The sequence below is a fragment of the Musa acuminata genome, chromosome BXJ3-10 (genome assembly GCF_036884655.1).
Source record: "Musa acuminata AAA Group cultivar baxijiao chromosome BXJ3-10, Cavendish_Baxijiao_AAA, whole genome shotgun sequence".
NCBI classification, from domain to species: domain Eukaryota; kingdom Viridiplantae; phylum Streptophyta; class Magnoliopsida; order Zingiberales; family Musaceae; genus Musa; species Musa acuminata.
Genome location: NC_088358.1, coordinates 22,865,232 through 22,893,062, shown reverse-complemented (window position 1 = coordinate 22,893,062; position 27,831 = coordinate 22,865,232). Strand labels below are relative to the sequence as shown.

General features: G+C 39.1%; 6 long non-coding RNA genes across 6 annotated transcripts; all 6 read left to right on the top strand.

Moving 5' to 3' along the window:
• The first annotated feature begins 8,842 nt into the window (after positions 1–8,842).
• Positions 8,843–9,873, top strand: LOC135650803 (uncharacterized). Its single transcript, XR_010501627.1, has 2 exons — positions 8,843–9,349; positions 9,484–9,873. It is a non-coding gene; the product is annotated as an uncharacterized LOC135650803 (long non-coding RNA).
• A 2,156-nt stretch (positions 9,874–12,029) lies between these two features.
• LOC135651001 (uncharacterized) lies at positions 12,030–12,818 on the top strand. Its single transcript, XR_010501707.1, has 2 exons — positions 12,030–12,213; positions 12,421–12,818. It is a non-coding gene; the product is annotated as an uncharacterized LOC135651001 (long non-coding RNA).
• A 2,901-nt stretch (positions 12,819–15,719) lies between these two features.
• On the top strand, positions 15,720–16,750 carry LOC135650807 (uncharacterized). Its single transcript, XR_010501628.1, has 2 exons — positions 15,720–16,226; positions 16,361–16,750. It is a non-coding gene; the product is annotated as an uncharacterized LOC135650807 (long non-coding RNA).
• A 2,152-nt stretch (positions 16,751–18,902) lies between these two features.
• On the top strand, positions 18,903–19,691 carry LOC135650993 (uncharacterized). The gene is made up of 2 exons (XR_010501701.1): positions 18,903–19,086; positions 19,294–19,691. It is a non-coding gene; the product is annotated as an uncharacterized LOC135650993 (long non-coding RNA).
• A 2,917-nt stretch (positions 19,692–22,608) lies between these two features.
• Positions 22,609–23,639, top strand: LOC135650809 (uncharacterized). Its single transcript, XR_010501631.1, has 2 exons — positions 22,609–23,115; positions 23,250–23,639. It is a non-coding gene; the product is annotated as an uncharacterized LOC135650809 (long non-coding RNA).
• A 2,152-nt stretch (positions 23,640–25,791) lies between these two features.
• LOC135650995 (uncharacterized) lies at positions 25,792–26,580 on the top strand. Its single transcript, XR_010501702.1, has 2 exons — positions 25,792–25,975; positions 26,183–26,580. It is a non-coding gene; the product is annotated as an uncharacterized LOC135650995 (long non-coding RNA).
• Positions 26,581–27,831: the final 1,251 nt, after the last annotated feature.

The window sequence follows — 27,831 nt, the reverse complement described above, 5'->3', positions numbered from 1 at the left end:
TTCTTCTTGATAGATAGTTTTCTTGTTCACACCTCGCATTGTTGATAACATGACAAGTACGAGATGAAGAAGAAGTTAGAGGCTCTAAGCACTTAAGCAGGCAGGACGTGGAAAATGCAGCTCCTCCTTTCTCATCAGAAGGAAGGAGACGAGGCGGCCGACCACCAAATCCACATTTCCTTAAAATTGGAGGTTATCCACAAGCACAAGATGAAGATGGAGCTCGTCGTCTCAGCCAATTGAAGGAGATAGTGGTCCTCACATCTGGTTGCTAGCAAACAATTAATGACACTTTATTCATGTAAGAACAAAGAAGGAAGAGCACGGAATATGCATGTTTCACGTTTCCGTGAGATTTTAGGACGGTGGTGGTTGTGGGTGCAATTCTTCCTTCCTTGTATCCATCAGCTCATACTTATCCAAACTAGAATGGTGGGCTATAAAATGTTATGTTATAACGAAATAATTCTTTTCTCATCAAAATGGGTTCCTCATCAAAATATCAACTTATTATCAAAATATAAATATTAACCAGAACAACAGAACAATGAATCAATCACACTGTGAGACCAAATTTTAATATGAAAAATCCAATGCGAATAAAATTACGAGACTATATTTCATCTCAAACTTTCACTATCAATATTAATAATAACAGATTTATAATAAATTTTTTCTAAAATAATAAGAGGATCATAATAACATCAAGACCATATATCTTAGTTCAAAAATAGGATATCATCATCACATGGATGGATCTTATCAATAAGAGAATTTTAGGTCTCACAAAGTAGGTACAGCAAGAAAGTATCTCAAAGAGGATAAATTTTAGATCAATACTATTAGGATTATAGAATTTACTATAAGAATTTTTCACATATAATTTGGGTTAAAACTGACAACGTTTGGTCACTCATCATCAAATAAAAAAACTCAAGATCATAATTTTCTCTCTCCTCTTTCTTTTATTCTTTTCTATGCGTCGGCACGCTGCACACCTTCCCTTCTTTGCCCTCAACCATGTGCCTTTTTTTTTCTTTTTAATTGTTGATTTGGGCTGAAAGACTCAATTGACCAAACTCATATGGGTTGGACCTAATAATTCTCCCCCTCCATCTCATAGGTTGGACTAAGCCCGCTCTTTACCTACATGCTTCAAGCTTTTCCTTAGACAAAGATTTTGTTAACATATTTAATCCATTCTCATTGGTATGCATCTTTTTCAATTGTAATTCTTTCATCTCAAGCACATCACGAATTCAATGATATCTTACATCAATATGTTTAGATCTAGAATAATGTATTGAATTCTTGAAAAGATGAATGATACTCTGACTGTCACAGTAAACAGTATATCCTTTCTGTTTCAAGTCCAGTAAAACTTATTTTGATACACGCTGGGGAGAATGATGAAGGTGGGGCCAAGCCATGGGGTGGCAACGGAGGGAATGTGTGGGATATGGGACATCCCGACCACATTACCAAACTTAAAATCTATTATGGAGATAACATTGTGGGTTTGGAAACTACCTAGATTCTTAATGGTAATACCCACACCGACATACGTGGAACCACCACCGGCGCTTTCAAGGAGGTATATCTGTACATCTATGTATATATATATATATACACACTTATCAACTTTGTGTCTTTGTCCGACCATATAAAGTGATTCAACAAGAGCAATGTTTTGAACCAACACGTTAGTTAGTCAAACCAATTTCTCTTGAAAATATATTGCAATATCAGATGTGTTTCAATAAGTTTTCTTTTTCCAATTGCTTGTTCCTCAACAAATCATTGATCCTTTTTGTAGATCATCCTTGAAGAGGACGAATACTTCACTTCTATCTCCGGATATTTTCATGCATTATCCAATTATCAGGGACATGCAATTGTGATGTTGCTTACTCTTGAGACTAACAAGGGTGCATCCATAAATGTAGGCAACAAGATTGGCAGTTCTTTCGCCCTTACCTTAGAGGATTGGGGTAGGATTCTGGGCTTCTTTGGGCGAGCTGGTACAGCCATTGACGCTATTGGAATTCACTGCTCATTGCCAAACTAAGTGTATGCACTGCCACTGGCTCGTGTTCCTATCTATCGAATGGTGTAACAAATAAGCAACGATAACAATTTATGGTGCTTGCCATGATTGTCATCATCGTTGTTATCCTTCTCAATCGGTGTTGCTTTGAATAAATAATGAAATGTTTTCGAATCCACTTTGATATCTTACGATTATTTGGCGTGCTTTTCATGATGGGATCTGTGGCTCTTATCTGGCAATAATTAGGAGAATTAGTAAGCTTCTAGATGAGTAATACAACAAAGAGATGAAGTGAACTACGTATTCCATAGGATCTCTTGGCACATGACGATGGGAGGAAGCGTACCACGTATTCCTTAACCTTTCTCAACATATGACACGATGAAATGCTAGCAAAATAGCGTCTTTAGTTTTTGATCGATCATGATTCTTGGACCATTGCAAAACGTTGTTGCATTCTCCGAGGAACCATGTCAAGTATCTGGCTCGTTGTTGCATTCCCGGGAAATCCTTGTATTGTCTTAAGCAAGATTTTATCATTCTTTCCTCACTGTTCAACAACATCTCCATGATGACAACGATCGCAGCCCCTGCACTGACTGCTGCTCCTTCCTCCTGCAGAAGCACTCCGGTGAAGATATGCAACCTACGTACATTCGTCACTACTGCTGAACGAATCTCCGGAGCCATCAAGACCCCCGGTGCCACGACATTCTCCTCCTCCATTCGCACATCTGCCTACTCCGGTTTCATCGCCACCCGCGAATCCACCTTCATCTTAGTGTCTTTATGCAAGTACTTGAATTTTTAAAAATTATCAAATATTTTATATTTTAATTCTAGAAAATATATCCAACTTATGCAACTATAATCATTCATAAAAAAATAGAAAATATCAACTTTCATCAAATAATTTTATATTTATAGATCCGCATAAGTCAGCTTGAATTAATTTCTTATTTTGCTTACCATAAATACATCTTTCACATATATTAAGTGTATTAATTTTGAGTAATCCAAAAATTATTTATTTTTTTGTTTACAACCTTAAACCCTTAATGTTAAGGTATCCATATTTTAAATGTTATAAATTAGACTCGTTCTTTGGACTTGTAATAAAAGTATGTTTTTCAATATTTGAAACATCAAGTGGAAACATCTTGTTTTGTGTCATATAAACATTTATCGTAATCAAGCCATATTTTTTTTATCTTTAATAGTGTATAAACAATCATCAAATATAACTGAATATCAATCATTTATCAATTGTTCAACACTCAACATGTTATAAACTAGGAACAAAGAAAATATTGTCAAGGTGTCTTATCTTTCCTTGATTTATCATCATCTCAATTATTCTTTTTCCTTTCATTTGGATTTGCTTGTTATTTCTCAGTATAAATTTTAACTTTTGAGTTTCCTCAATATCTCTAAACATTGATCTTATGCCTAACGTATGATTAAAACATCGACTATTTAAAAACCAAATATTATTTGAGATATCGTTAACTTATGAATAAGTCATAAACAACATACTACTTTCTTTATTTTCCTCTACATAGCTTGCTTGCATTTATCTTTTTTAGCAATCTGCCTTCAAGTGACCAAACTTTTTATAATAGTAATATTAAATTTTACTCTTGTAGGATTTTTTTATTATAATTTGATTATTTTGTTTATCATCCCCATCAAAGTGTCCTCTTTGTCTTCCTATTCCATTTTCTCTACTATGAAATCCTCCTTTTTTGTCTCTTCTTTTGAAGTAGAAGACTTTATCTTAGCTTGAAATATTTTTTCTTCACTTTACTCAAATGTTCTATTTAATCTTGCTTCATATACTTATAAGAAATTTATTAGTTACTCAAATGAAAAAGTAGATAAATCTTTTAACTCATCAATTATAAGATTTCAGTTGACTAACAATTTCGGTCATACAAGAACGAAAATCTTACATCGATTTATTGCTTTTCATGAATAAAATTTGAAACTCACGACGAAAGGTTTGAAATTTTACTATAATCATTCATAACGTGCCTTGAAATTTATTTTAAAGTATCAATTAAGCTTACTTTGAGGTTATAACTACTGTAATTTTTTAGAAGATTGTCTCATGTACATCTTGTTGTTGAATGAAAAACAATGCCTTTAAGTCCTTTCTATTCTCCCTCAGCCTAATTTCTTTATCTGAATATGCATATATATTCTCTATTAAGTCTCAAAGATCTTGAGACTTGAATAGAATCTTCATCTTGATATTTCAAAATTTATAGTGTTTGCCCAAAAATATGAGAATAAAGGGTTGAGACATAGAATTATCATTGAAAGTCATAATGCCTAGATTGAAACATAATTTTGAGACCATGAATGTTAAGGATGGAGGAGCGAGGATGATAAAAATAAAATACTACGATGTAATTAAAAGAGAATGCTTTCCATCAAGGAAACTGAAATAGTATTAAGTAAGAGGTAAGACGAAGAACACTTACAAGATATTCCCAAGTGCATATTACCTTCATTACCTATGGTCATATTTATATGACTTATTAGTAACTACCTCACCCCATCAGATCACCCATGACTATAACTATCTAAAACATAACAACTATCTAAATAACTTCCTATAAATTATTTCTCAACATCGGGATGATGCAATGTAATTGCTCGGTTGTGGTGATAAATAAGTGCTAGCAATTGTTGTTGTCATCGTTGTTGTGTTTCTTTGAATAAAACAAGAAATATGCTATGGTTCCATTGGTTATTGAATGCTAATTGACGATATAATGATACTTGAATCTAATCGGTGCTTGCATACCTTGCATTCGTGTGTCACTTCACACACATACCAATAATATATCATCATGATAATCGTTCTTGTGATATACTTGATGATTTGATTGGGGTAATGAAAATTTTTCTGTCCAAAGTAAAAAAAGATCGATTTCTAAAGAAGTATAGTATAATTTATTCTTGAACATCTAACCTATAAATGCAAAACATTCCATGGGTCACTCTCATCTTTCAAAATGTGAAAGATTTCGTTACTCTAAAGTGATTGGCCAACAAAATGGCCACCATGGTTGGACTCCTCATATACATGAATAAACTTGTAGTCCTCAAAATTGTGCTATGGATCCATGGTACAATGAAGTTGCATCGAAGTGGTATAATGAATTCAAAGTTCGATTTTATGATGTATGTCGAATGTCATTTCGTGAAGCCGCTTTCAAACCATCTCAGATTGCTGTCGCACTTCATAGAACATGTCTTTCAATTGTATTTATCTACCACCAATAAAGGTAACACGGTGAGTAAATCATGCAAAACATATCCTAAACCACCATCTATTCCAATAAAGGAACCATCACAGTTAAGTTTGAACCATTCTTAATAAGGTTTTGTCCATTGAATTTATATATAACTTATGTGTTGAACAGACCTATCAAGTTTATGAATCTTGTCATTAGCCAAAATGCATGCCATAATTTTACGGAAAAGAAAAGTAGGGGAACGAGTAGTGTAAGCATAGATGATCTCATTTTGAGCTCTCTAGAGTCACTACAAGCTATTGTAAGTCATGTTCATGTTCGAACCCAGAACTCTTGCGCGAACACTTCCTCATTCATAGGGTGATTGTCACAATATTTTTTTTTGTTTTCTTTTTCTAAATAAATGTAAGTGGCAACGATGAGATTTGATTCGGTATATTTGCCATAAAGAGTCAAAATATTTACTAGGTTCGTCATTTAACATCTTCAAAGTCAAAATATTTGATTATTCTTGATAGATTTTTCGTAATCACACCTCACATTCGTGATAATAATGGGCATGCCTTTGTCATGACAAGTACGAGATGAAGAAGTTGAGGCTCTAAACACTAAGCAGGCTGGAGCAGTTCGTCCTTTCTGATCCCAAGGATGGGCGGCCGACCACCAAATCCACCCTTCCTTGTAACTGGAGGTTATCCACAAGGACAAGATGAAGATGGAGCTCGTCGTCTCAGCCAAGGGAAGGAGATAATGGGGCTGAACCACACGGCCAATGTATTCATGTTCATTATATTTACTAGCTAATGGAAGGAGATAGTGGTCCTCACATCTCGTTGTTAGCAAACCGTTAATTGCGCTGCATGCATGCATGCATGCAATAACAAAAAAGGAAGAGCACGGAATATGCATGGTTCTCGTTTACGTGAGATTTTAGGACGGTGGAGGTTGGGAGTGCAATTCTTCCTTGCTGTATCCATCAGTTGCTGCTAATATGGTGAGTGGCGTTGTTAGTCTTCAAAATTCCATCCCTTTTCTGACTTCATCAACTACACTTGCTCGTATTCTATAACATAGATGGATGGATGACATGTGGTGTTTATTCTAATGTACGCAGGGGAGAACGGTGAAGGTGGGGCCATGGGGTGGCAACGGAGGGGATGTGCGGGATATGGGACAAGCCGATCACATTATCAATAATAATACTTCCCTATTGTGTTGTTTTCATCATAATCGATACGAGAGTTAGCATGCGCGTGTGAGAGCGATCGACGAGGGTGGTTTGTAACTTTGACAATGCTTCTACCGTAGTATTGTACAAAGATATTAGTGGTACTTTGAAGCTAGTGATTGAGGCTTGAATTGCTTATAGAATAAGACGTTCTTTTCGTAGCCACTGATATTGGGATGGGTTCTCTAGGTATTTAGATTTTTTCTGATGAATAACTGAGAGAGCCGTCGATGTAGCCTAATAGTTCATATCCAAAAACAAGATTAGAGAATTGTGCTTGCCAAGATGAATAATTGTCGCTTTTGAATAGTTTGAAGTGGATTAGAGTTGCAGCATTGATGAATATAAGTATTCTATGTTGAGGAGAACTATTGTTTCTTGAGGAAAGAATAATGGAAGATGAAAAAGACATGGTTAGAATATGAACTAATTTAGCGAATATCGAGCGAGGAGGTCGCGGGCACAGGAGCATATGGTTGCGGATTCGTCGCCGCTGATGTGACAAGCCAAGCATATGACGATGATGGAAACACTCAAATCTGCCCTAAGGATGGATCGAGGCGACGGGGGATTTGGAGCGCTCGACCTCCTACTGTGCAACCTGCTTCTTCTCGATAGCATTGGCGAACTTGACGTCCTAGGAGAGTTGGGTGATGGCGATGTGTCTCTCCTACTGGCACGAGCAATAAGGAATTTGGAGCGCTCAGCCTCCTACCGTGCAACCTGCTTCTTCTCGACGTTATTGAAGAACTCAATGGAGGTCTAGTCATGACCAGAGGATTGTAGCCGCCGAAGGAGGAGGAGCAGCGGTAGTGAGGAGTTATGATGAGGAGCAGCAATAGATCTGAGGAAGAGTATAGGGTCGCTGGCGACGGGTCGAATGGAAGTGATAGAGGGGAGACGTTGGATCGTTCAAGGGGAGAGTGGCCTTCGGCGACTGAAGTCGCAGCAATGACAGTAAATATAATAAGTCACCGAGCAAGATTTTGCGGTCTGAGAAGAATTGTCAAACAGAATAGTGAAATCGACAGATTGTGAGAGATCGGGCTTAGGAGATGGATCGCCGAGCAGAAGAGAAAATCGGTAGTGGCAAAACAGTAGAGAAGAGGGATTACAGTCGCCGGACGATGAGGATGGTCAATGTTTTGCTCGAGACAACAGGTACTCTGATACCATGTAGAATCGAGTAATATATTGTGAAAGGGATGAATTTTATTCATTGAGGTGATTGAGGAAGAGATTTCCGTCGATCAAATACTCAGATCAGTTACGCAAATTCATGATTTATCCTCAAATCATAGATCGATTGAGGATATAAGGAAGCAAGGATGTTATTCCACGTGTGCCTCTCTCATATCTTCTATCAGATATAAGTTTACTTCTTCCCCATCATGTATGATAATTCTTCGGGATAGGAATAGGATGATCACAATGTGTCCACAAATGATGATGTTTCAAATGAATATGTTGGAAAAGAGTCGTTAATGAGATGAAGAATTTGTGCTCCTCCCGTGTACGTTCACAAGCTTTTCCCAGCTCGCTATTGGTTACATAACACATTAATATCTATTTTTTAATAAATTATACATATCTTTAGTGGTTCATCTATGTTTTGATAGGATACACCTTCAATATCAACCATTAAATTATTATATCACGAGTCTCAGAAAAAATAGAAAATAGAAAATTGCTCGGTCTATATTTAATCGCCGCATTGTAAGGACGCCACATGGTCAGCTTGGAAGATTAAGTTTCGAAGTTGAATTCCCATCCAAACTGTGCTGTGAGAAAGTAAGTTGGTCGGATATGCATGCATATCTCATGTAATGTAAAATTAGTATATCCAACCATGTTACCGAATCCTACCTCGCATGACATAATCTGCTCATCTCGATCTGTGGGACGCGGAGTCTCAATTGTTTTCGGAAGTGCCATGTCCATATGCAAAACGGCAAGGAGAAGTCGAGGTTTGAGGCTCGAGATGCGCAGCATGTGGAGGTTCGAGGTCGCCCTCTCAGGCAATGGAAAGAGATAAGGTTGTCTGTACGATGCACCGGCTCTCTTCGCAGTCCTCGTAACTTGTTTCCGCATGTTTCACGTTTCATATAGGAGAAGACGTAATCTTTGCTACACAACATGTTTCACGTTTCATGCATGGGAGAAGGAAGGATCTCATTTTAGATTATATGTCTTGATGTACTGCGGGAGGGATGACGCATTAACGTGTGTATCCATCAGTTCTCGCGCACCAAACTCACGTTTGTTTGCTTACCTACGCGCGAGATCTGTTGGCAGGCATCGAAGCAAAAGGGCCACTGCCTCCTCATACTTATCCAAACTCAGGGCTGCAGGGCTATAAGTACCCCCACTCGTTGCTCTTCTTCTTCAAGCGCATTCATACCTGCATTACATACTAATATCTTCCGCAGAAGTAGTTCATACAAGTCGGATAATGGTGCGATGCTTGATTCCATTTCTTGCAATCTTCATAGATTTTCTTGTGTGTTAATTTGGGGCAGGCCATGCTTGCATGCCTGCCTGTATATATATCTTTTGTTGCTATATATGGTACTAATTTGGTGGTGGTTTCGTTGCTGGCGGCCGGTGCGGTTGCAGGCGGGCGTGCTCCAGCAAGGACCATGGGGTGGCAACGGCGGCAAAACCTGGAATATGAGACAGGCGGATCACATTAGCAACGTCAAAATTCATTACAACGATGCCGTATTCGCGTTTGACTTCACCTTCACCGTCGACGGCAAGAAGAAGACCATCCACGTCGGAGGTGATGCACCCCAGTACAATGAGGTACTTACTGTCAATGCTGAAAACATGCGTTTAGTATTTATTGATCAAAGGTTACAATTAATTATTCCTAGGATACTAGCGAATTCCCTAACTATTTTTTGGTGGTTTAACTACATCTTTGATTGCTTGTATAGATTACTCTAGAGGAGGACGAATACTTCACTTTCATCTCTGGATATTTCAAGACGATGTGGACGACAGACGTTTTCATAACACAACTTACCCTTGAGACCAACAAGGGCAATTCTGTGAGCGCCGGCAATACGATTGGCAGTCATTTCTCCCTAAATCTAGAGGATGAGGGTAAGATTCTAGGCTTCTTCGGACGTCAAGGTTCTACCATCGATGCCATCGAGGCAATCGGAGTTTACTGCACTATACCAAATTAAACACACGTCACGCCTTGGTGTCTGTGTCTTAGTCTGCTGCAATGTATCTGCTTAGTTGGGGCGATAAATAAGTGGCAGAAATTGTCGTCGTCGTTGTGTTTCTTTGAATAAAACAAGAAATATGTTACGGGTCCACAGGTTATTGTACGCTAATTGACGACATGATGATAGTTGAATCCAATCGGTGGTTGCATTCCTATGTCATTTCTTCGCGTAAATATGAACAATATATCATCGTGGAAGCCGTTCTTGTGATATGCCTGATGATTTGATTTGGGTAATGTAAGTCTTTTTTTTTTTTGTCCAAAGTAAAAAATAATAATAATTTATAAGAATTTCTAATACTTATTTATTCTCGGATATCCAATCAACGAGAACAAAATATTCCATGGGTCACTCCCTCCTTTTAAAATGAGGAAGATTTTATTACTCCAGAGTGATTGGCCAACCGAATAGCCACCTGGTTTGCTTCTTATGTACATATATAAACTTGTAGTCTTCGAAATTATGTAACAAATATTTAATGTCAGTGACCGGACTGTGAAGTGTCCATGGTACAATGAAGTTGCATTGAATTTGTCCGATGAATTCAAAATTTGATTTTATAACGATACGCCAAATATCATCATTTCGTGAAGCCGCATTCAAACCCTCCTGGGTCACCACGATGCTTCATATGACGTAATGCCTTTTTATTATATTTACCTACCACCAATAAAGATAATATGGCGAGCAAATCATGCAAAACATATCCTAAACCGTCATCTATTCCATTAAACGAACCATCACAATTCACAATTTAGTTTGAACCATCCTTGACAAAGATTTTGTCCATTCAATTTATATATAAATTATATGTTGAATAGATCTCTCAAGTTTATGAACCCTGTCATTAGCCAAAATGCATGTCATGATTTTATGGAAAAGAAGAGTTGGGGAACCGAGTAGTGTGAGCATAAAGGATCTCATTTTCAGTTCTCTAGGGCCACTACAAGCTAATGTAACTTGTATTCAAATACAAACCCATAACTCTTGTACCAATACTTTCTCATTCATACAGCCATTGTCACAATGTTTTTTCTTTTTCTTTGCAAATGTAAGTGGCGAGGATGAGATTTGATTTGGTATATTTGCTATAAAGAGTCAAAATATTTACTCGGTTCGTCATCTAACATCTTCAAAATATACTAGATTTTATATGCATGAGCGCGTTACTCTCGATATGACATCTAATACTTTATTTCAATACTTGCTTCTGCTAGGATTGATTTTTATTTTCGAGTCTATATATTATTTTTCTTCGAAAAAATCTTAAACTTTAGTGATGATGATAGAAATAAATGATATAGTTCACATTAGAGTGAACCAAAATATTATCAAGTCAGGAGATCAGGCTCCTCGCCATTTAATAATAGGATTCATATTCCTTAGATAACTGAAAATTATATTTAAAAACAATTCTTTATCGATTAGCATTTGTATGTTCAAAACAATATTAGAGGTGTCAAAAAGAAACAATCAAAGTTATTTGATTATACTTGATAGATAATTTTCCTAACCACACCTCACCTTGGTGACAATAATGGGCATGCTTCTGTCATGACAAGTACGAGACGAAGAAGTTAGAGGCTCTAAGCACTAAGCAGGCAGGCCGTGGACAATGGAGCCCGTCCTTTCTCATCTGAAGGAAGGAGACGAGGCGGCCGACCACCAAATCCATGTTTCCTTATAATTGGAGGTTATCCACAAGGACAAGATGCAGATGGAGGTCGTCGTCTGAGGCAATGGAAGGAGATAGTGGTGCTGTCGGGCTCAACCATCCGGCCGCCGTGTTCAAGATTATCATATTTACTCACCGACTCCGTCGGAAGTCCTCGCATCTCGTTCCTAGCAAACAATTAATTACACTGCATGCAAGCAATAAAAAAAAGGAAGAGCACGGAATATGCATGTTTCACGTTTCCGTGAGATTTTAGGACGGTGGTGGTGGGGGGTGCAATTCTTCGTTGATGTGTACATCAGCTCATACTTATCCAAACTAGAATGGTGGGCTATAAATACCCTCATCCGATGCCCTTCCCAGCACCAAGTCCTGCAATAGCATCTTCTGCCGCCAAGGGAGTGTGCGCGTCCATTCATTATTCTCAGTTGCTGCTAATATGGTGAGTGGCGTTGTTAGTCTTCAAAATTCCATCCCTTTTCTGACTTCTTCAACTACACTTGCTCGTATACTACAACATAGATGGATGGATGGATGACATGTGGTGTTTATTCTGATGCACGCAGGGGAGAATGGTGAAGGTGGGGCCATGGGGTGGCAACGGAGGGAATGTGTGGGATATGGGACAAGCCGACCACATTACCAAACTTCGAATCTATTACGGAGATAACATTGTGGGGTTGGAGATTACCTACATTCTTAACGGTAATTCCCACACCTACAAACGTGGAACCACCACCGGCGCTTCCAAGGAGGTATATCATCTATACATCTATGTGTATATAAATACACACTTATCAACTTCGTGTCTTTGTCCAACCATATAAACTGGTTCAACCAGATGAATGTTTTCTAGCAACACGTTTGGTAGTCAAACCAATTTCTCTTGAAAATACATTGCAATATTAGTTTTCTTTTTCCCATTGTTTGTTTCTCGTTAAATCCTTGATCCTTTTTTGCAGATAATCCTTGAGGAGGACGAGTACTTCACTTCTATCTCCGGATACTTTCATGCATTATCCAATTATCAGCGACATGCAATTGTGATGTTGCTTACTCTTGATACTAACAAGGGTGCATCCATAAGTGTCGGTAACAAGACTGGCTCTTCTTTCTCCCTTACTTTAGAGGAGGGGAGTAGGATTCTGGGCTTCTTTGGGCGAGCTGGTACAGCCATTGACGCTATTGGGATTCACTTCTCGTTGCCTAACTAAGTGTTTGCACTGGCTCGTGTTCCTATCTATGGAATGATGTAATAAATAAGCAACGATTACTATTATGGTTCTTGCCATGATTGTCGTCATCGTTGTTATCCTTGTCATTCGGTGTTGCTTTCAATAAATAATGAAATGTTCTCGAATCCACTTTGATATCTTATCATTACTTGGTGTGCCTTTCGTGATGAAATCCACGGCTCTTATTTGACGATAATCATTTCCTATGTATGCCCAAATTTGTCAAAGAGCTAGCAGATGACCTTCTATTGATTGTGATCGTTAAGGTGCCAAAGCTGCTAAGAGTTTTAGTACAAGTTATTTACAAAGCTATTTGGATTAAAGTTATCACCATGATTGAAGGATTGATAGTGTAATAGAAGATGATGGCTCTACGTATTACCATGTATCCGGAAGACATCTTTTTCGATCGTTTGTTGATATCATTATTGCTTTCATTGCTCTTTCTTTTAGATTTTTGATTAAATTGAGCTATGATAGTTGGTCATGTCATCCTCTTTTCTCTTTTCAAATATTATTAATGATCAATCAACTTATCATACAGTTCTTTAAATGACTTTGGTGAGTCTCATACATGAATTATTGATGTCGGTTTCTTATATTCGTCTCCTAGGCCATTGAGAATATGAATAGTAACTTCTTCGTCATTTAGAGGATGACTTATAAAAGCTAAGTCATCTATAATAATTTTTATATCTTGTATATAATCAATAATAATACTTCCCTCTTGTCGATACGAGAGTTAGCATACGCGTGCGAGAGCGATTGACGAGGGTGATTTGTAACTTTGACAATGCTTCTACCGTAGTATTGTACAAAGATATTAGTGGTACTTTGAAGCTAGTGATTGAGGCTTGAATTGCTTATAGAATAAGACGTTCTTTTCGTAGCCACTGATATTGGGATGGGTTCTCTAGGTATTTAGATTTTTTCTGGTGAATAACTGAGAGAGCCGTCGATGTAGCCTAATAGTTCATATCCAAAAACAAGATTAGAGAATTGTGCTTGCCAAGATGAATAATTGTCGCTTTTGAATAGTTTGAAGTGGATTAGAGTTGCAGCATTGATGAATATAAGTATTCTATGTTGAGGAGAACTATTGTTTCTTGAGGAAAGAATAATGGAAGATGAAAAAGACATGGTTAGAATATGAACTAATTTAGCGAATATCGAGCGAGGAGGTCGCGGGCACAGGAGCATATGGTTGCGGATTCGTCGCCGCTGATGTGACAAGCCAAGCATATGACGATGATGGAAACACTCAAATCTGCCCTAAGGATGGATCGAGGCGACGGGGGATTTGGAGCGCTCGACCTCCTACTGTGCAACCTGCTTCTTCTCGATAGCATTGGCGAACTTGACGTCCTAGGAGAGTTGGGTGATGGCGATGTGTCTCTCCTACTGGCACGAGCAATAAGGAATTTGGAGCGCTCAGCCTCCTACCGTGCAACCTGCTTCTTCTCGACGTTATTGAAGAACTCAATGGAGGTCTAGTCATGACCAGAGGATTGTAGCCGCCGAAGGAGGAGGAGCAGCGGTAGTGAGGAGTTATGATGAGGAGCAGCAATAGATCTGAGGAAGAGTATAGGGTCGCTGGCGACGGGTCGAATGGAAGTGATAGAGGGGAGACGTTGGATCGTTCAAGGGGAGAGTGGCCTTCGGCGACTGAAGTCGCAGCAATGACAGTAAATATAATAAGTCACCGAGCAAGATTTTGCGGTCTGAGAAGAATTGTCAAACAGAATAGTGAAATCGACAGATTGTGAGAGATCGGGCTTAGGAGATGGATCGCCGAGCAGAAGAGAAAATCGGTAGTGGCAAAACAGTAGAGAAGAGGGATTACAGTCGCCGGACGATGAGGATGGTCAATGTTTTGCTCGAGACAACAGGTACTCTGATACCATGTAGAATCGAGTAATATATTGTGAAAGGGATGAATTTTATTCATTGAGGTGATTGAGGAAGAGATTTCCGTCGATCAAATACTCAGATCAGTTACGCAAATTCATGATTTATCCTCAAATCATAGATCGATTGAGGATATAAGGAAGCAAGGATGTTATTCCACGTGTGCCTCTCTCATATCTTCTATCAGATATAAGTTTACTTCTTCCCCATCATGTATGATAATTCTTCGGGATAGGAATAGGATGATCACAATGTGTCCACAAATGATGATGTTTCAAATGAATATGTTGGAAAAGAGTCGTTAATGAGATGAAGAATTTGTGCTCCTCCCGTGTACGTTCACAAGCTTTTCCCAGCTCGCTATTGGTTACATAACACATTAATATCTATTTTTTAATAAATTATACATATCTTTAGTGGTTCATCTATGTTTTGATAGGATACACCTTCAATATCAACCATTAAATTATTATATCACGAGTCTCAGAAAAAATAGAAAATAGAAAATTGCTCGGTCTATATTTAATCGCCGCATTGTAAGGACGCCACATGGTCAGCTTGGAAGATTAAGTTTCGAAGTTGAATTCCCATCCAAACTGTGCTGTGAGAAAGTAAGTTGGTCGGATATGCATGCATATCTCATGTAATGTAAAATTAGTATATCCAACCATGTTACCGAATCCTACCTCGCATGACATAATCTGCTCATCTCGATCTGTGGGACGCGGAGTCTCAATTGTTTTCGGAAGTGCCATGTCCATATGCAAAACGGCAAGGAGAAGTCGAGGTTTGAGGCTCGAGATGCGCAGCATGTGGAGGTTCGAGGTCGCCCTCTCAGGCAATGGAAAGAGATAAGGTTGTCTGTACGATGCACCGGCTCTCTTCGCAGTCCTCGTAACTTGTTTCCGCATGTTTCACGTTTCATATAGGAGAAGACGTAATCTTTGCTACACAACATGTTTCACGTTTCATGCATGGGAGAAGGAAGGATCTCATTTTAGATTATATGTCTTGATGTACTGCGGGAGGGATGACGCATTAACGTGTGTATCCATCAGTTCTCGCGCACCAAACTCACGTTTGTTTGCTTACCTACGCGCGAGATCTGTTGGCAGGCATCGAAGCAAAAGGGCCACTGCCTCCTCATACTTATCCAAACTCAGGGCTGCAGGGCTATAAGTACCCCCACTCGTTGCTCTTCTTCTTCAAGCGCATTCATACCTGCATTACATACTAATATCTTCCGCAGAAGTAGTTCATACAAGTCGGATAATGGTGCGATGCTTGATTCCATTTCTTGCAATCTTCATAGATTTTCTTGTGTGTTAATTTGGGGCAGGCCATGCTTGCATGCCTGCCTGTATATATATCTTTTGTTGCTATATATGGTACTAATTTGGTGGTGGTTTCGTTGCTGGCGGCCGGTGCGGTTGCAGGCGGGCGTGCTCCAGCAAGGACCATGGGGTGGCAACGGCGGCAAAACCTGGAATATGAGACAGGCGGATCACATTAGCAACGTCAAAATTCATTACAACGATGCCGTATTCGCGTTTGACTTCACCTTCACCGTCGACGGCAAGAAGAAGACCATCCACGTCGGAGGTGATGCACCCCAGTACAATGAGGTACTTACTGTCAATGCTGAAAACATGCGTTTAGTATTTATTGATCAAAGGTTACAATTAATTATTCCTAGGATACTAGCGAATTCCCTAACTATTTTTTGGTGGTTTAACTACATCTTTGATTGCTTGTATAGATTACTCTAGAGGAGGACGAATACTTCACTTTCATCTCTGGATATTTCAAGACGATGTGGACGACAGACGTTTTCATAACACAACTTACCCTTGAGACCAACAAGGGCAATTCTGTGAGCGCCGGCAATACGATTGGCAGTCATTTCTCCCTAAATCTAGAGGATGAGGGTAAGATTCTAGGCTTCTTCGGACGTCAAGGTTCTACCATCGATGCCATCGAGGCAATCGGAGTTTACTGCACTATACCAAATTAAACACACGTCACGCCTTGGTGTCTGTGTCTTAGTCTGCTGCAATGTATCTGCTTAGTTGGGGCGATAAATAAGTGGCAGAAATTGTCGTCGTCGTTGTGTTTCTTTGAATAAAACAAGAAATATGTTACGGGTCCACAGGTTATTGTACGCTAATTGACGACATGATGATAGTTGAATCCAATCGGTGGTTGCATTCCTATGTCATTTCTTCGCGTAAATATGAACAATATATCATCGTGGAAGCCGTTCTTGTGATATGCCTGATGATTTGATTTGGGTAATGTAAGTCTTTTTTTTTGTCCAAAGTAAAAAATAATAATAATTTATAAGAATTTCTAATACTTATTTATTCTCGGATATCCAATCAACGAGCACAAAATATTCCATGGGTCACTCCCTCCTTTTAAAACGAGGAAGATTTTATTACTCCAGAGTGATTGGCCAACCGAATAGCCACCTGGTTTGCTTCTTATGTACATGTATAAACTTGTAGTCTTCGAAATTATGTAACAAATATTTAATGTCAGTGACCGGACTGTGAAGTGTCCATGGTACAATGAAGTTGCATTGAATTTGTCCGATGAATTCAAAATTTGATTTTATAACGATACGCCAAATATCATCATTTCGTGAAGCCGCATTCAAACCCTCCTGGGTCACCACGACGCTTCATATGACGTAATGCCTTTTTATTATATTTACCTACCACCAATAAAGATAATATGGCGAGCAAATCATGCAAAACATATCCTAAACCCTCATCTATTCCATTAAACGAACCATCACAATTCACAATTTAGTTTGAACCATCCTTGACAAAGATTTTGTCCATTCAATTTATATATAAATTATATGTTGAATAGATCTCTCAAGTTTATGAACCCTGTCATTAGCCAAAATGCATGTCATGATTTTATGGAAAAGAAGAGTTGGGGAACGAGTAGTGTGAGCATAAAGGATCTCATTTTCAGTTCTCTAGGGCCACTACAAGCTAATGTAACTTGTATTCAAATACAAACCCATAACTCTTGTACCAATACTTTCTCATTCATACAGCCATTGTCACAATGTTTTTTCTTTTTCTTTGCAAATGTAAGTGGCGAGGATGAGATTTGATTTGGTATATTTGCTATAAAGAGTCAAAATATTTACTCGGTTCGTCATCTAACATCTTCAAAATATACTAGATTTTATATGCATGAGCGCGTTACTCTCGATATGACATCTAATACTTTATTTCAATACTTGCTTCTGCTAGGATTGATTTTTATTTTCGAGTCTATATATTATTTTTCTTCGAAAAAATCTTAAACTTTAGTGATGATGATAGAAATAAATGATATAGTTCACATTAGAGTGAACCAAAATATTATCAAGTCAGGAGATCAGGCTCCTCGCCATTTAATAATAGGATTCATATTCCTTAGATAACTGAAAATTATATTTAAAAACAATTCTTTATCGATTAGCATTTGTATGTTCAAAACAATATTAGAGGTGTCAAAAAGAAACAATCAAAGTTATTTGATTATACTTGATAGATAATTTTCCTAACCACACCTCACCTTGGTGACAATAATGGGCATGCTTCTGTCATGACAAGTACGAGACGAAGAAGTTAGAGGCTCTAAGCACTAAGCAGGCAGGCCGTGGACAATGGAGCCCGTCCTTTCTCATCTGAAGGAAGGAGACGAGGCGGCCGACCACCAAATCCATGTTTCCTTATAATTGGAGGTTATCCACAAGGACAAGATGCAGATGGAGGTCGTCGTCTGAGGCAATGGAAGGAGATAGTGGTGCTGTCGGGCTCAACCATCCGGCCGCCGTGTTCAAGATTATCATATTTACTCACCGACTCCGTCGGAAGTCCTCGCATCTCGTTCCTAGCAAACAATTAATTACACTGCATGCAAGCAATAAAAAAAAGGAAGAGCACGGAATATGCATGTTTCACGTTTCCGTGAGATTTTAGGACGGTGGTGGTGGGGGGTGCAATTCTTCGTTGATGTGTACATCAGCTCATACTTATCCAAACTAGAATGGTGGGCTATAAATACCCTCATCCGATGCCCTTCCCAGCACCAAGTCCTGCAATAGCATCTTCTGCCGCCAAGGGAGTGTGCGCGTCCATTCATTATTCTCAGTTGCTGCTAATATGGTGAGTGGCGTTGTTAGTCTTCAAAATTCCATCCCTTTTCTGACTTCTTCAACTACACTTGCTCGTATACTACAACATAGATGGATGGATGGATGACATGTGGTGTTTATTCTGATGCACGCAGGGGAGAATGGTGAAGGTGGGGCCATGGGGTGGCAACGGAGGGAATGTGTGGGATATGGGACAAGCCGACCACATTACCAAACTTCGAATCTATTACGGAGATAACATTGTGGGGTTGGAGATTACCTACATTCTTAACGGTAATTCCCACACCTACAAACGTGGAACCACCACCGGCGCTTCCAAGGAGGTATATCATCTATACATCTATGTGTATATAAATACACACTTATCAACTTCGTGTCTTTGTCCAACCATATAAACTGGTTCAACCAGATGAATGTTTTCTAGCAACACGTTTGGTAGTCAAACCAATTTCTCTTGAAAATACATTGCAATATTAGTTTTCTTTTTCCCATTGTTTGTTTCTCGTTAAATCCTTGATCCTTTTTTGCAGATAATCCTTGAGGAGGACGAGTACTTCACTTCTATCTCCGGATACTTTCATGCATTATCCAATTATCAGCGACATGCAATTGTGATGTTGCTTACTCTTGATACTAACAAGGGTGCATCCATAAGTGTCGGTAACAAGACTGGCTCTTCTTTCTCCCTTACTTTAGAGGAGGGGAGTAGGATTCTGGGCTTCTTTGGGCGAGCTGGTACAGCCATTGACGCTATTGGGATTCACTTCTCGTTGCCTAACTAAGTGTTTGCACTGGCTCGTGTTCCTATCTATGGAATGATGTAATAAATAAGCAACGATTACTATTATGGTTCTTGCCATGATTGTCGTCATCGTTGTTATCCTTGTCATTCGGTGTTGCTTTCAATAAATAATGAAATGTTCTCGAATCCACTTTGATATCTTATCATTACTTGGTGTGCCTTTCGTGATGAAATCCACGGCTCTTATTTGACGATAATCATTTCCTATGTATGCCCAAATTTGTCAAAGAGCTAGCAGATGACCTTCTATTGATTGTGATCGTTAAGGTGCCAAAGCTGCTAAGAGTTTTAGTACAAGTTATTTACAAAGCTATTTGGATTAAAGTTATCACCATGATTGAAGGATTGATAGTGTAATAGAAGATGATGGCTCTACGTATTACCATGTATCCAGAAGGCATCTTTTTCGATCCTTCGTTGATATCATTATTGCTTTCATTGCTCTTTCTTTGATATTTTTGATTGAATTGAGCTATGATAGTTGGTAATGTCATCTCTTTTCTTTTTTCAAATATTATTAATGATCAATCAACTTATCATACAGTTCTTTAAATGACTTCGGTGAGTCTCATACATGAATTATTGATGTCGGTTTCTTATATTCGTCTCCTAGGCCATTGAGAATATGAATAGTAATTTCTTCATCACATAGAGGATGACTTATAAAAGCTAAGTCATCTATAATAATTTTTATATCTTGTATATAATCAATAATAATACTTCCCTCTTGTGTTGTTTTCATCATAATCGATACGAGAGTTAGCATACGCATGCGAGAGCGATCGACGAGGGTGGTTTGTAACTTTGACAATGCTTCTACCGTAGTATTGTACAAAGATATTAGTGGTACTTTGAAGCTAGTGATTGAGGCTTGAATTGCTTATAGAATAAGACGTTCTTTTCGTAGCCACTGATATTGGGATGGGTTCTCTAGGTATTTAGATTTTTTCTGGTGAATAACTGAGAGAGCCGTCGATGTAGCCTAATAGTTCATATCCAAAAACAAGATTAGAGAATTGTGCTTGCCAAGATGAATAATTGTCGCTTTTGAATAGTTTGAAGTGGATTAGAGTTGCAGCATTGATGAATATAAGTATTCTATGTTGAGGAGAACTATTGTTTCTTGAGGAAAGAATAATGGAAGATGAAAAAGACATGGTTAGAATATGAACTAATTTAGCGAATATCGAGCGAGGAGGTCGCGGGCACAGGAGCATATGGTTGCGGATTCGTCGCCGCTGATGTGACAAGCCAAGCATATGACGATGATGGAAACACTCAAATCTGCCCTAAGGATGGATCGAGGCGACGGGGGATTTGGAGCGCTCGACCTCCTACTGTGCAACCTGCTTCTTCTCGATAGCATTGGCGAACTTGACGTCCTAGGAGAGTTGGGTGATGGCGATGTGTCTCTCCTACTGGCACGAGCAATAAGGAATTTGGAGCGCTCAGCCTCCTACCGTGCAACCTGCTTCTTCTCGACGTTATTGAAGAACTCAATGGAGGTCTAGTCATGACCAGAGGATTGTAGCCGCCGAAGGAGGAGGAGCAGCGGTAGTGAGGAGTTATGATGAGGAGCAGCAATAGATCTGAGGAAGAGTATAGGGTCGCTGGCGACGGGTCGAATGGAAGTGATAGAGGGGAGACGTTGGATCGTTCAAGGGGAGAGTGGCCTTCGGCGACTGAAGTCGCAGCAATGACAGTAAATATAATAAGTCACCGAGCAAGATTTTGCGGTCTGAGAAGAATTGTCAAACAGAATAGTGAAATCGACAGATTGTGAGAGATCGGGCTTAGGAGATGGATCGCCGAGCAGAAGAGAAAATCGGTAGTGGCAAAACAGTAGAGAAGAGGGATTACAGTCGCCGGACGATGAGGATGGTCAATGTTTTGCTCGAGACAACAGGTACTCTGATACCATGTAGAATCGAGTAATATATTGTGAAAGGGATGAATTTTATTCATTGAGGTGATTGAGGAAGAGATTTCCGTCGATCAAATACTCAGATCAGTTACGCAAATTCATGATTTATCCTCAAATCATAGATCGATTGAGGATATAAGGAAGCAAGGATGTTATTCCACGTGTGCCTCTCTCATATCTTCTATCAGATATAAGTTTACTTCTTCCCCATCATGTATGATAATTCTTCGGGATAGGAATAGGATGATCACAATGTGTCCACAAATGATGATGTTTCAAATGAATATGTTGGAAAAGAGTCGTTAATGAGATGAAGAATTTGTGCTCCTCCCGTGTACGTTCACAAGCTTTTCCCAGCTCGCTATTGGTTACATAACACATTAATATCTATTTTTTAATAAATTATACATATCTTTAGTGGTTCATCTATGTTTTGATAGGATACACCTTCAATATCAACCATTAAATTATTATATCACGAGTCTCAGAAAAAATAGAAAATAGAAAATTGCTCGGTCTATATTTAATCGCCGCATTGTAAGGACGCCACATGGTCAGCTTGGAAGATTAAGTTTCGAAGTTGAATTCCCATCCAAACTGTGCTGTGAGAAAGTAAGTTGGTCGGATATGCATGCATATCTCATGTAATGTAAAATTAGTATATCCAACCATGTTACCGAATCCTACCTCGCATGACATAATCTGCTCATCTCGATCTGTGGGACGCGGAGTCTCAATTGTTTTCGGAAGTGCCATGTCCATATGCAAAACGGCAAGGAGAAGTCGAGGTTTGAGGCTCGAGATGCGCAGCATGTGGAGGTTCGAGGTCGCCCTCTCAGGCAATGGAAAGAGATAAGGTTGTCTGTACGATGCACCGGCTCTCTTCGCAGTCCTCGTAACTTGTTTCCGCATGTTTCACGTTTCATATAGGAGAAGACGTAATCTTTGCTACACAACATGTTTCACGTTTCATGCATGGGAGAAGGAAGGATCTCATTTTAGATTATATGTCTTGATGTACTGCGGGAGGGATGACGCATTAACGTGTGTATCCATCAGTTCTCGCGCACCAAACTCACGTTTGTTTGCTTACCTACGCGCGAGATCTGTTGGCAGGCATCGAAGCAAAAGGGCCACTGCCTCCTCATACTTATCCAAACTCAGGGCTGCAGGGCTATAAGTACCCCCACTCGTTGCTCTTCTTCTTCAAGCGCATTCATACCTGCATTACATACTAATATCTTCCGCAGAAGTAGTTCATACAAGTCGGATAATGGTGCGATGCTTGATTCCATTTCTTGCAATCTTCATAGATTTTCTTGTGTGTTAATTTGGGGCAGGCCATGCTTGCATGCCTGCCTGTATATATATCTTTTGTTGCTATATATGGTACTAATTTGGTGGTGGTTTCGTTGCTGGCGGCCGGTGCGGTTGCAGGCGGGCGTGCTCCAGCAAGGACCATGGGGTGGCAACGGCGGCAAAACCTGGAATATGAGACAGGCGGATCACATTAGCAACGTCAAAATTCATTACAACGATGCCGTATTCGCGTTTGACTTCACCTTCACCGTCGACGGCAAGAAGAAGACCATCCACGTCGGAGGTGATGCACCCCAGTACAATGAGGTACTTACTGTCAATGCTGAAAACATGCGTTTAGTATTTATTGATCAAAGGTTACAATTAATTATTCCTAGGATACTAGCGAATTCCCTAACTATTTTTTGGTGGTTTAACTACATCTTTGATTGCTTGTATAGATTACTCTAGAGGAGGACGAATACTTCACTTTCATCTCTGGATATTTCAAGACGATGTGGACGACAGACGTTTTCATAACACAACTTACCCTTGAGACCAACAAGGGCAATTCTGTGAGCGCCGGCAATACGATTGGCAGTCATTTCTCCCTAAATCTAGAGGATGAGGGTAAGATTCTAGGCTTCTTCGGACGTCAAGGTTCTACCATCGATGCCATCGAGGCAATCGGAGTTTACTGCACTATACCAAATTAAACACACGTCACGCCTTGGTGTCTGTGTCTTAGTCTGCTGCAATGTATCTGCTTAGTTGGGGCGATAAATAAGTGGCAGAAATTGTCGTCGTCGTTGTGTTTCTTTGAATAAAACAAGAAATATGTTACGGGTCCACAGGTTATTGTACGCTAATTGACGACATGATGATAGTTGAATCCAATCGGTGGTTGCATTCCTATGTCATTTCTTCGCGTAAATATGAACAATATATCATCGTGGAAGCCGTTCTTGTGATATGCCTGATGATTTGATTTGGGTAATGTAAGTCTTTTTTTTTGTCCAAAGTAAAAAATAATAATAATTTATAAGAATTTCTAATACTTATTTATTCTCGGATATCCAATCAACGAGCACAAAATATTCCATGGGTCACTCCCTCCTTTTAAAACGAGGAAGATTTTATTACTCCAGAGTGATTGGCCAACCGAATAGCCACCTGGTTTGCTTCTTATGTACATGTATAAACTTGTAGTCTTCGAAATTATGTAACAAATATTTAATGTCAGTGACCGGACTGTGAAGTGTCCATGGTACAATGAAGTTGCATTGAATTTGTCCGATGAATTCAAAATTTGATTTTATAACGATACGCCAAATATCATCATTTCGTGAAGCCGCATTCAAACCCTCCTGGGTCACCACGACGCTTCATATGACGTAATGCCTTTTTATTATATTTACCTACCACCAATAAAGATAATATGGCGAGCAAATCATGCAAAACATATCCTAAACCCTCATCTATTCCATTAAACGAACCATCACAATTCACAATTTAGTTTGAACCATCCTTGACAAAGATTTTGTCCATTCAATTTATATATAAATTATATGTTGAATAGATCTCTCAAGTTTATGAACCCTGTCATTAGCCAAAATGCATGTCATGATTTTATGGAAAAGAAGAGTTGGGGAACGAGTAGTGTGAGCATAAAGGATCTCATTTTCAGTTCTCTAGGGCCACTACAAGCTAATGTAACTTGTATTCAAATACAAACCCATAACTCTTGTACCAATACTTTCTCATTCATACAGCCATTGTCACAATGTTTTTTCTTTTTCTTTGCAAATGTAAGTGGCGAGGATGAGATTTGATTTGGTATATTTGCTATAAAGAGTCAAAATATTTACTCGGTTCGTCATCTAACATCTTCAAAATATACTAGATTTTATATGCATGAGCGCGTTACTCTCGATATGACATCTAATACTTTATTTCAATACTTGCTTCTGCTAGGATTGATTTTTATTTTCGAGTCTATATATTATTTTTCTTCGAAAAAATCTTAAACTTTAGTGATGATGATAGAAATAAATGATATAGTTCACATTAGAGTGAACCAAAATATTATCAAGTCAGGAGATCAGGCTCCTCGCCATTTAATAATAGGATTCATATTCCTTAGATAACTGAAAATTATATTTAAAAACAATTCTTTATCGATTAGCATTTGTATGTTCAAAACAATATTAGAGGTGTCAAAAAGAAACAATCAAAGTTATTTGATTATACTTGATAGATAATTTTCCTAACCACACCTCACCTTGGTGACAATAATGGGCATGCTTCTGTCATGACAAGTACGAGACGAAGAAGTTAGAGGCTCTAAGCACTAAGCAGGCAGGCCGTGGACAATGGAGCCCGTCCTTTCTCATCTGAAGGAAGGAGACGAGGCGGCCGACCACCAAATCCATGTTTCCTTATAATTGGAGGTTATCCACAAGGACAAGATGCAGATGGAGGTCGTCGTCTGAGGCAATGGAAGGAGATAGTGGTGCTGTCGGGCTCAACCATCCGGCCGCCGTGTTCAAGATTATCATATTTACTCACCGACTCCGTCGGAAGTCCTCGCATCTCGTTCCTAGCAAACAATTAATTACACTGCATGCAAGCAATAAAAAAAAGGAAGAGCACGGAATATGCATGTTTCACGTTTCCGTGAGATTTTAGGACGGTGGTGGTGGGGGGTGCAATTCTTCGTTGATGTGTACATCAGCTCATACTTATCCAAACTAGAATGGTGGGCTATAAATACCCTCATCCGATGCCCTTCCCAGCACCAAGTCCTGCAATAGCATCTTCTGCCGCCAAGGGAGTGTGCGCGTCCATTCATTATTCTCAGTTGCTGCTAATATGGTGAGTGGCGTTGTTAGTCTTCAAAATTCCATCCCTTTTCTGACTTCTTCAACTACACTTGCTCGTATACTACAACATAGATGGATGGATGGATGACATGTGGTGTTTATTCTGATGCACGCAGGGGAGAATGGTGAAGGTGGGGCCATGGGGTGGCAACGGAGGGAATGTGTGGGATATGGGACAAGCCGACCACATTACCAAACTTCGAATCTATTACGGAGATAACATTGTGGGGTTGGAGATTACCTACATTCTTAACGGTAATTCCCACACCTACAAACGTGGAACCACCACCGGCGCTTCCAAGGAGGTATATCATCTATACATCTATGTGTATATAAATACACACTTATCAACTTCGTGTCTTTGTCCAACCATATAAACTGGTTCAACCAGATGAATGTTTTCTAGCAACACGTTTGGTAGTCAAACCAATTTCTCTTGAAAATACATTGCAATATTAGTTTTCTTTTTCCCATTGTTTGTTTCTCGTTAAATCCTTGATCCTTTTTTGCAGATAATCCTTGAGGAGGACGAGTACTTCACTTCTATCTCCGGATACTTTCATGCATTATCCAATTATCAGCGACATGCAATTGTGATGTTGCTTACTCTTGATACTAACAAGGGTGCATCCATAAGTGTCGGTAACAAGACTGGCTCTTCTTTCTCCCTTACTTTAGAGGAGGGGAGTAGGATTCTGGGCTTCTTTGGGCGAGCTGGTACAGCCATTGACGCTATTGGGATTCACTTCTCGTTGCCTAACTAAGTGTTTGCACTGGCTCGTGTTCCTATCTATGGAATGATGTAATAAATAAGCAACGATTACTATTATGGTTCTTGCCATGATTGTCGTCATCGTTGTTATCCTTGTCATTCGGTGTTGCTTTCAATAAATAATGAAATGTTCTCGAATCCACTTTGATATCTTATCATTACTTGGTGTGCCTTTCGTGATGAAATCCACGGCTCTTATTTGACGATAATCATTTCCTATGTATGCCCAAATTTGTCAAAGAGCTAGCAGATGACCTTCTATTGATTGTGATCGTTAAGGTGCCAAAGCTGCTAAGAGTTTTAGTACAAGTTATTTACAAAGCTATTTGGATTAAAGTTATCACCATGATTGAAGGATTGATAGTGTAATAGAAGATGATGGCTCTACGTATTACCATGTATCCAGAAGGCATCTTTTTCGATCCTTCGTTGATATCATTATTGCTTTCATTGCTCTTTCTTTGATATTTTTGATTGAATTGAGCTATGATAGTTGGTAATGTCATCTCTTTTCTTTTTTCAAATATTATTAATGATCAATCAACTTATCATACAGTTCTTTAAATGACTTCGGTGAGTCTCATACATGAATTATTGATGTCGGTTTCTTATATTCGTCTCCTAGGCCATTGAGAATATGAATAGTAATTTCTTCATCACATAGAGGATGACTTATAAAAGCTAAGTCATCTATAATAATTTTTATATCTTGTATATAATCAATAATAATACTTCCCTCTTGTGTTGTTTTCATCATAATCGATACGAGAGTTAGCATACGCATGCGAGAGCGATCGACGAGGGTGGTTTGTAACTTTGACAATGCTTCTACCGTAGTATTGTACAAAGATATTAGTGGTACTTTGAAGCTAGTGATTGAGGCTTGAATTGCTTATAGAATAAGACGTTCTTTTCGTAGCCACTGATATTGGGATGGGTTCTCTAGGTATTTAGATTTTTTCTGGTGAATAACTGAGAGAGCCGTCGATGTAGCCTAATAGTTCATATCCAAAAACAAGATTAGAGAATTGTGCTTGCCAAGATGAATAATTGTCGCTTTTGAATAGTTTGAAGTGGATTAGAGTTGCAGCATTGATGAATATAAGTATTCTATGTTGAGGAGAACTATTGTTTCTTGAGGAAAGAATAATGGAAGATGAAAAAGACATGGTTAGAATATGAACTAATTTAGCGAATATCGAGCGAGGAGGTCGCGGGCACAGGAGCATATGGTTGCGGATTCGTCGCCGCTGATGTGACAAGCCAAGCATATGACGATGATGGAAACACTCAAATCTGCCCTAAGGATGGATCGAGGCGACGGGGGATTTGGAGCGCTCGACCTCCTACTGTGCAACCTGCTTCTTCTCGATAGCATTGGCGAACTTG